Source organism: Mobula hypostoma, chromosome 9, assembly GCF_963921235.1.
Source record: "Mobula hypostoma chromosome 9, sMobHyp1.1, whole genome shotgun sequence".
Lineage (NCBI taxonomy): Eukaryota > Metazoa > Chordata > Chondrichthyes > Myliobatiformes > Myliobatidae > Mobula > Mobula hypostoma.
Window position 1 is genome coordinate 80912837 of NC_086105.1, and position 10696 is coordinate 80923532.

The window sequence follows — 10696 nt, forward strand, 5'->3', positions numbered from 1 at the left end:
ACCGGCTGGTCCTGTGAATGGCCATCTTGGCCAGGCCCAGGAGCAAGCCCACCAGTCAACCCTCTTCACAACCCATCCCGCTTCCGTACTGGCTGCCCATATACGAGGAGCGTGGAGCTGAAGTGATCCAGAACCCGAACAGCAGCCCCTTCAGACACTCAAACAGGGGCTGCAACCTCTCACACACCATATCAGCTTGGTACACTAAATTCTCCCGGCCACAGAATGGACAGGTGGACCTGCTGCATGGCACTGCCCTGTGTAACACCTTCCACCCAGGTCCCCAGTGTACAGAGAAGGACCCCTGCATGAACAGATTCCTCCGCTGCCAGGTGGTAAAACAGACTGCCAAGATGAGTCTGTTTGGCAGACAAAGGCGAGGAGGTGAAAGGTGTGCAGGAGCAGCCCATACAAGAAACGATTTGAAGCATCTAAGAAGGGTACAGTGGGTATCCCCGAGAGGTGGCTCACATTATGCAAGACCCTCTCCCACACAGTATCCCAAGGCCTTGAACTGAGCACTTCTGGCCCTCCAAGTGGTGGTCCAGCTGGAACCTCTCCACTTTTCCAAGCCCTATTGACACCCACCATAACTGGATGGGGAACCATCCCCCTTGCAACTAGAGCACTGTCTCCCACTGCCACAGGAGCACTCTGTCAGGCCGAGACTAGACCCATACCCTCAAACTGAGACAGTTCCCTCCGAGCAGAGTGGCTGATGCTGTCTGCTGGAAGCCGCGTGCCCTCCTGCAGGCAGAGGAAGTGTGATGCCAGTTCATGCCATCTCAGAGGGTGGTCTCTATACAGGTATCTCTCTGGGGTCCTGAGGCAGAGAGCTGCCAGATGGGTGCTCACCCACACCAATGACTGACTGCCTTCTGTGATCAGAAGACTCAGGGCCCCAGCAGAGATCCAATGCCCCCCGTTGTCCCAGAAGAAGTTCACTGGTCTTTTTTGGGTCCTGGAGACAAAATCAGTGGGTGGAACTAAAGTAATCAGCTAGTACCATATCTTTCCAATGAAAGCTACTTATCAATGGATTTTAAATGGACTAGTGCACCAAGTTGTTCTACTCAATTCTGCCTAGTCTGTGGCAAGCAACTTACTAATGTAGCAATGGCTCCAGGAAAATTGAAAAGACACTTCAACTACAAATCACAGCCATTTTTATGCAAGAGTTCCCTGAGACCTGAAAATTATTTCAAGGTTTCCTCCAGGGCAAAAGGTTGAGAAAGGCTGGGTTAAAGTGTAGATATGGAATAAAATATGCATAAGTACATAAATGGAAGCATGAATAAACAACATAATCGGCGAAGGTTGTTAGGTTCTTGGTTAGTCAGGATGTCAAAGATTACAGGGCGAAGGCAGAACAATGAGATAAAGAAGGATAATAAATCAGCCATAATGGAATAGTGGAGCACACTTGATGGCCCAAATGGCTTTATCTGCTCCTATGTCTTATGGTGGTATGGTCTATAAAAAACATTTTAAAGTGTTTACAGTACACTGCAGTGACAGGGGTATTAGACAGAGAGGGGTGGTGGGGCTAAATAGAATGATTGATCAGATTAACTGCCTGAGGGAAAGAAACTTCTAAGAAAGTGTGGTTTGTGTATTAAAAGCCTATAGCGCTTTCCAGAATGGAGCTTTTGGAATAGGGGTCTTGCAGAGTAGTGCTATCCGTAATGATTTTTCCTGCTTGCTTCAGTGTCCTGGCCACATACAAATTCTGCAGTGATGGTCGACTGCAGTCAATGACCTTTTCAGCTGACCCGAGCATTTGCTATCATTTTCATATATTGTGAGAAAATGCTGCACCAAACCAGACAGTAATGGGTGACCTGAGGATGCTTGCTTTGATGGCAGTGTAGAATTGCACTGGTATTTTCTAGGGAATATGGAACTTTACCAATTGATGCAAGAAGCACATCCTCTGCCGAACTTTTTTGTTAAAGCAGGAGATATAGTTCGCCTACATGAGGCCCTGAAGTAATGATGCCTGGGAAGCTGAGTGTTGAAGCGGTGCTAATGTTAGAGTTGCTGATGATGGGTGGAGAGGTGATACATTTCTCCTAAAGTCAATATGCATCACTATGGTTTGAGGATATTCAACTCCAAGTTGTTGTGATTGCACCAAGACACTAGATTTTTTACTTCCTGGTGGTACTTAGATTCATTGCCTGCAGCGATTAGTTCTATTATGAATGTGAAATAAACACAGCAACATAAGACCATAAGACATAGAAGCAGAATTAAGCCTTTTAGCCCTTCAAGTCTACTCTGCCATTCCATCATGGCCAACTTGTCAATCCCATTCTCTTGCCTTCTGCCTGTAACCTTTGATGCCCTTACTAATCAATAAACTATCAACCTTTGCTTTAAACGTACTTAATGTCTTGGTCTCCTCAGCCATCCATGGCAATGAATTTCACAGATCCACCACCCTCATTACCTCTGTTTGGGAGGGACATCCTTATAATCTGAGGCTGTGCTCTCTGGTCCTAGAATTTCTCAGAAACATCCACTCCACATCCAATCTATCTAGGCATTTCAATATTTAATAGGTTTCAGTGAGTTCTACCTCTTTCTTCTGAACTTCAGTGAGTACAGACCCAGAGCCATCAAAATGCGCTTCATACATTAACCCTTTAATTCCCAGAATCGTCCTCAGGAATCTCCTCTGGACCCACTCCAATGCAGGGCCCAAGCTGCTCAGAAGCTCTTAATTTTAAAGAAGAATAGTATCAGTTGGCTGACCAACTCTCCCTCAACTGAAAAGGGCTGAGCAGAATACCAGGTTGATGTCATTACTATTGGATGGGTGCTTGCTTTATTCCAGTATTCATCAGCAGTGCTTCCTGGTCGTAGTTTCAATCTGAGGCAGCAAAAGGTGTAAAACACATAAGCAAGACTTCCTTTCTGTCTGGTGCTGTGTTTTCTCCCAGCACCGCTGAAAGAGAGAACTCTGACTTCTTGTGTTGCAACCTGTAAGGGCTCTTACACATGGTTATCGTGCTCAGAGCCTTTATCATCTGTGGGAACTGCTTGCTTCGTTTCAATGTTTTGATTCACTCTGTTGAGATTGTTTGACATCGTGTACACAAACAGGAATTTGTTGTGGGAAGCAAAATTCAGTCAAACTGCTGAAACTGGAATCAGAGCTGTGACTGTTCCAGAGGAGCATTTCGATGTGCTCACACACTTGGAAAGGATTGGTCACTTTCCGAATGTGAACCATTAGTAATGTATCTGAAAGGTGCCTTTGTTCCATTGTTAGATAGGATGGTACATTAGCTTTGAGATCTTTCATATAACGTAGAATGTAGAACATGAGAGCACAGTGCAAGCCCTTCGGCCCACAATTCTGTACTCACTCAGCATTCACTCAGCAATTCAGGAACAGCTTCTTCCCCTCTGCCATCTGATTTCTAAACGGACATTCAAGCCATGAGCACTACCTCACTACTTTTTTATTTCCGTTTTTGCACTACTTATTTTAATTTAACTATTATAAAACTAAGAGTTTCTTAAATACACCCTAATGCATCTGCTTCTACCACAGGCCATGGCAGAGTGTTCAAAACTCTCACCTCTCTCTATGCATCTCTGACAATCATCTGACAATTTCCCCCTATCATCTAAAAATTATACCCATGTCTTTATAATGAAAGCATTGAGTTCAAGAGTCAGGAAGTTATCTTGAAACTTTATAAATCTCTGGAGCACGGCATTCAGTTAAATTGTCCCATTATAGGAAGGATGTGAAGGCTCCAGAAGAGGATGCAGATGCAGAAAAGGTTTACCAGGATGCTGTCTGGTTTAGAGAGGAAGTGTTGTAAGGAGAGTTGGACAAGATGTCACAAAGGCGGGGCACTGGGAGCAAGGGTGGACCCAAATGCAAGACAAATCTTGTGAGGTTAATTAAGTTTAGTTTATTGTTCAATACCAGGAGAGCAAGGCAGGAGCAGGGATATCGAACTGGACAAGGACTCAGGACTACGACTAGGCTGGGACCAAGGGTCTGGGCTTGGACTCGGAATCGGATCCCAGAACTAGAGGTGGCATGAAGAGGCTATGGTATGGACTCCGAGCCATGGACTGAGCAAGGACCTAGTACCTGGATCTTGCCCCGGGCTCGGATCCCAGAACCAGGCATGGACATGACACGGGCTAGGGAGAGGAGGTGCATGGAAAAACAGAGCCTCGGTCTCGGGAGAGCAGGTACATGGAACCATGGACACATACACAGAACACAGAGTCGGGACCCCTCCTTGGGTACAGGACATAGGGTTGTGACTTACACACAGAACAGAGAGCTGGGACCCCTCCTTGGGTACAGGACATAGGGCCGGGACTCACACACAGAACAGAGAGCCGGGACCCCTCCTTGGGTACAGGACATAGGGCCGGGACTCATGACCCCCCCACGGGGCAATGGCAAGACGGCCAGACTTACCCCACGGAGGCAAGGACAGGACAAGACCAGCACGAAAGAACACAGACGGTACCTATCTAGCTCCAGCGATAGAACTAGACCAAGGTGCAGGCGAGGGCTGCAGACGAGGGCTAGAGGTGAGAGGGGCAGAGAAGGGATTCAGACAGGGGGGTAGGACAGGAATCACAGATGGCCAGGGCCAGGACTTGACTCGGAACTTGGGTGCCACCAGGGCCCGGACTTGACTTGGAACTTGGATACCGCCAGGACCGGGACTTGACTCAGTACGTGGATGCCCCCAGAACCAAGACTTGACTTAGAGCCTCCGGGTAGTGGCGAGCTCTCGACTCGGCCCGGGAACAGTAGACAGTGGTTCTTGATTCCCTGCAGCGGGTTAACTGACGGACCCACCTCGGTGAGGAAACTTTGCAGGCTCGCTTTGGCGAGGTAACTTGACAATGTTGCTCCAGTGAGGAAAGGCGAATTACCGGCACTCGCTTCGGGTGGAGATGAGGCTTGCTCCGGCCAGATGACGTTGGCACGCCGTACCTTTGGTGACTTTGCAGACGCTCCCGTGCCGAACAGCTGAAAGCCGGAGACTATAAACTACCAGTTCAACCGAGAGTAAATTGCCTCTAATCACCAAGGCCGAGGGACACGGGAAAACAGGGAAACAAAGGAAAACAGGGAGTCAGTGGTCCGGATCATAACATAAACGAAGTAAATTTAAAGAGACCCTGATCCAGATCATGACACAAGGTAGAGTTGTTTTCTCTGGAGCAATGGAGAGATTTGAAATTTATAAGTTTATAAAATTATAAAAGGCATAGATAGAGTACATAACCAGTATCTTTTTCCTAGAGGGCATGCATTTAAGATATGTGTGGGGTGGAAATTCAAAGAAAATATGTGAAGCATGTTTGGGTGCTTGGAATGCACTGCCGGGAATGGCGGTCGAGGCAGATAAGGATAAGGTGCTTAAGAGGCTCTTAGAAAGGTACATGAATTTACAGAAAATGAAAGGATACCCATAAGTGCCAAACTGAACTGGTGAGATCAAGAATGGCTTCAGGTTGGATGACCCAATTGCATCATTACGCTGGGTCCGGGTCCTAGCGCAAGACATTAATGGTGCTTGGGCAATTTAAATACAAGTTCAGAGTATTGGGACTGGAGGCGAGGGTCGAGTTGATTTCGTTCGCTCTCCCGCAGTGTTCATTCATCTCTTGGTGATGAACTGCTCCAGCTGCTGTGCTACTGAGACCGAGGCTTGGGCCTACTCCGCCTGCTTTGGGGAACAGATCTAAGAACTCAATCTGGTTTGCTTGCTTCTATTGTTGGCATGATTGTGGTATTTTCTTTCTCTTTCTCGGCACAGTGGTTTTGGTCTTTCTTTTTATTTTAATTGGGTATTTGGAGTTTCTTGCTTTGTGGCTGCCTGTATGTAGACAAATCTCAAGGTGTATAATTTATACAATAGTTGATAATAAATGTACTTTGAATCTTGAATCTCTGATGCAGATCATGTTGTGAGAGAAGGGAAGAGTTTAGTTTGGCTTCATTAAATCAATTCAACATTGTGGGTCAAATGACCTGTTTCTGTGCTGTACTGTTCAATGCTCTAAACATTAGACAAAAAAATTAAACAATTTAAGTAGCAGTTTGTCACCATATACCATCCTGAGATTCATTTTCTTGCAGGTGTTTACAGGAAAAAATACGAATAACAGTACATACACAAAGACTGACAAACATACAATGTGCAAAAGAAAACAGACTATGCAAATAAAAAATAATATTGTGAACATGTCCTTCAAAGTGAGTCTCTAGGTTCAGAGTTGAAGTGAGCGATCCATGCTCATTCAGGAGCCTATTGGTTGAAGGATAGTAACTGTTCCTGAACCTGATGATGTATGACCTGAGGCTCCTGTACCTCCTGTCCAATGGTAGCAGTGGGAAGAGAGCATGGCCTGGATGAGTGGGGATCATTGATGATAGACACTGTTTTCATGTGGCCGAACTCCATGTAGGTGTACTCAGTGGTGGGGAGGGCTTTGCCTGTGATGGACTGGCTATATCCGCCAGTTTCTGTCAGCTTTTCCATTCCTAGGCATTGATGTTTCCATACTAGGCTGTGAGGCAACCAGTTTGGATACTCTACACTATGCTAGGGAAATTATTGGTATTATAAGGATTTAGCATTTTCTGTGATCTCCAAAAAATTATTTAAATCCATCAGCTGAAGTGCATTTGACCAAGAACAGGGTCACACCTTGAATTGACCCAAGAGGTGTGATTATCAATAATGAGCTGTATGTCTGAAATGTTCTCTTCCCCTGGGAACATTAGAGTATTCAAGTGTTTAGCAAGCTTTATTCTTCCTACAAGGATAGACAATAAACAGAAAGCAGTTGTATTTATATGGGAGAGTGGATGTCTCCCGGACTTTCCACATCCGACACACAGTACAAAATACTGCCCCTGGAGCCATGCACCAACAGATGAGGAATGAACAGAGGGAGAGGGAGAGAGAGAGACTTACAAGACAATCTACCTCACCCAAGCTAATCTCGCGTAAGCTTGATGAGTCACAGCCACACTAAACACTGGCACACTCTAAAGAATGGCCACTCCAGTTGTACTTAACTTATTCTTATTGGCCCTTTCTAATGAATCCCTCCTGTTGATTGGTTGCTCCTCAAATCAGAAAAAAAAACTGCAGCGAACCTCTGCCTTCAAAATCATGATTACTGTCCTGATTAAAAAGTAGGTTTTCGTGCACCCATTGTGTGGATTGTCCAAAGGAATTGAACTCTGGCTCAGCTGTTCCAGTCATTACACAAAATGGCATTTCAAAGGTACTAAATTGAAGCCTGCAGGGATCCAACTAAGAACCTTGTTGGAAAAAAGACAACACCCGTGGGAATGACATTTGTAACAGTGAAATACAACAGGCAACAAGCCACTTTGGGCTTTTATGTGGTAAAAACAGGAGAACCAGCACTGTAGGAGTGTGATTGTTTGACACCACCACAACTTGATAGGAGATCCATCCACCATTTGCATGCCACATCCCTGTAATAGAATCAGCTGAAAGAGAATTGAGATAGGTACAGCAGTGATCAAGGACGGCATTGGAAAACTCAAGCATATCAAGGGTGAATTAGTGTTAAATGTAAATGCTAACACAAGTTTTACAAAGCCTCTCCAGTTCCTTAAACCGTCTGTGATAATGTAGCCAGTGAGCTAGATGACATGGTGGCTGAAGGAATTATTTCCGAGGTTTACTGGAGCCCATGGGCAGCACCAGTGGTTCTAGTAGCCAAGGAGAATAGGTCTGTCAGGATCTGTGGTGATTATAAGGTTGCCATCAATATAAAGATAGATCAATAACCTCTGCTCAGGATAAAGGATATCTTTCTGGAGGAAAATACTTCAGCAAAATGGACTTAGATGAGGCCTGCCTAATCTATAATACTCACTATAAACACTCACAAAGCACTTTATTGCTATACTAACCTTACTTATGCAGTAGCATCTGTATCTGCATTCTGGCAGAGCTACAGGTATCATCCATGTGTTGCAAGGCGGCCAGCTACTCAGTGTTATCTTGGTGACAAGGAACACCCCCAAAATCTCAAGACAGGGTGTCCAGTGGTGTTCTGCAGGAGTCGGTGTTCGGACCACTTCTTTTTATGCTGTTTATCAATGACTTAGATGATGGAATAGATGGCTTTGCTGCCAAGTTTGCAGATGATATACAGATAAGTGGAGGGACAGGTACTGTTGAGGAAACAGGTAGGCTGCAGAAGGACTTATTCACATTAGGAGAATGGGCAAAAAAGTGGCAAATGAAATACAATGTTGGAAAATGCATGGTCATGTACTTTGGTAGTAGAAATAAATATGCAGACTATTCCCTAAATGGGAACAAAATCCAAAAATCTGAGATGCAAATGGACTTGGGAGTCCTTGTGCAGAACACCGTAAAGGTTAACTTGCATATAGAGTTGGTGGTGAGGAAAGCAAATGCCATGTTAGCATTCATTTCAAGAGGTCTAGAATACAAGAGCAGAGATGTGATGCTGAGGCTTTATAAGGCACTGCTGAGGCCTCATCTTGAGTATTGTGAACAGTTTTCAGCTCCTCATCTACAAAAACATGTGTTGGCATCGGAGAGGGTCCAGAGGCAGTTCACAAGAATGTTTCTGGAAATGAAAGGGTTATCATACAAGAACATTTCTTGCTCTGGGTCTGTACTGACTGGAAATTGGAAGGATGAGGGGGAATCTCATTGAAACCTCTCAAATGTTGAAAGGCCTAGACAGAGTAGATGTGGAAAGGATGTTTCCCATGGTGGGGGAGTCTAGAACAAGAGAACACAACCTCAGGATTGAGGGACATCCATTTAAAACAGAGATGCGGAGAAATTTCTTTAGCCAGAGGGTGGTGAACTTTTGGAATTTGTTACCACGGGCAGCTGTGGAGGCCATGTTGTTGGGTGTATTTAAGGCAGAGATTGAGAGGTTCTTGTTTGGACACTGCATCAAAGGTTATGGGGAAAAGGCCGGCGAATGGGGTTGAGGTGGGGGAAAAAAGATCGACCATGATTGAATGGCGGAGCAGACTCGCCATTGTCGTATGGTCTAAAAAGATTAGAAGATTATGTGCTTGGAGCACGATGCAACAAGTTAAACTAAGTATAACTTACTGTGGTAACATTATTGATACACAAGAACTAAACAAGTGTGCAGAGAATATTCAAGCACTGAATGGCCCAAAGCCAAAGGATGTATCACAGTTGCAGTCCCTCTGGTATTTGTCAATGACTATAACAGGCTTCTGACAATCCTGGCTCCTGTGCTCCACACCTTGAAATAATTACTGCAGACTGGGAGGGAATGGCAATAGACCAAGCAGTGTGAGGTGGCTTTCAAAATGGTGAAGGAAATATGGTGATAGCAGACAGTGTACTCACTCATTATGATCCACATCATCCTGTGAAGCTTACTTGTGATGCCTCATGTTATGGTATGCGATGGAAGTGAATGCTCCAAAGCCTTTTTATCATGTTCCCTTAACTCTGCAGATTGACAGAGAGTCCTTGAATCTGGTTTGGGGTGTAAAACGTACTTTTATGGGAGAGAGTTTGTCTTCATTACTGATCATCAACCACTACTGTCCATTTTCAGTCCTCAGAAGAGTGTTCCATGAACAGCAGCAGCACAAATGCAGAGATGGACTCTGCTTCTTGGATGATACAAAATCAAATTGAAAAAGAAACTAATCATGGAATTGCTGATGTAATGTCCTATTTACCCTTGGTAGTGGAAATAGCTGAAAAACTTTCAAAAGAGGACACTCCTCTTGATATATTCTCCCTAATGGAAATCTAAAGTCCCTATATTATGGCAGAGATGTTTCAAAAGGAAACCAGTAAAAAAAAACACACTATTTCAGGTTGACATGGTGACTCAAAGTAGCTGGAATGTGCAGCAAAAATTCAATTTTCCTCACTTTTACCAGTGCCGGGATGAACTTGCCCTTGACGGAGTTCGTCTTGTTTGGAAATTAAGATTTGTTGTATCAGCCAAGCTGAGCGCTGAAGTATTGGAGGACGACATGCTGGGGTCATCTAGGTGTGGTCAAAATGAAAGCATTAGTTTGAAGCTTTGTTTGGTGGCCTGGGATAGATCAGCAGATTGTGCAGCTTATCTGGGATGCCAACACTTCCAGAAGGTGCCAGAGCATCTGCAGAAGAAAGGAAAATGGAGAAGAAAGGTGTCCAGAGGTCAGAATAGGTGAAGATAGGTGGTTACAGCCGTCTAAATAAGTGAAGAAAGCTGGCCACAGCTATCAGAACCACTGCCTGCAGTCCTAGAGTCAACTCTGCAACCAGCGCTGAGGAGGCCCTAGAACCTGAGATAGTTCCATAGCCACAAGTCTCTCCTGCGAAGCAAAGTGACACGTCCCTTGTCAGAAAAGTCATTACCCTACAAGAGTAAGAAATCCACCACAGCAGTTAAATCTTTAAGTCTGAATAGAATGATTTAAAATTACTATGCTGTGAATGTCTATATAGTAGATGTATTATAATGTATAATGTATATACTGCATATATGTATATAAGGAGAGTTGCATTCTATGTTGAGTTGGAATTCATAGCTAAATGGCGGGAGTGCTGTGTATTTAATATTTCAGTAATATTTGAATATCATTTTTAATATATCATTTGATTAAGCATTCTACATTGTTTTGCAT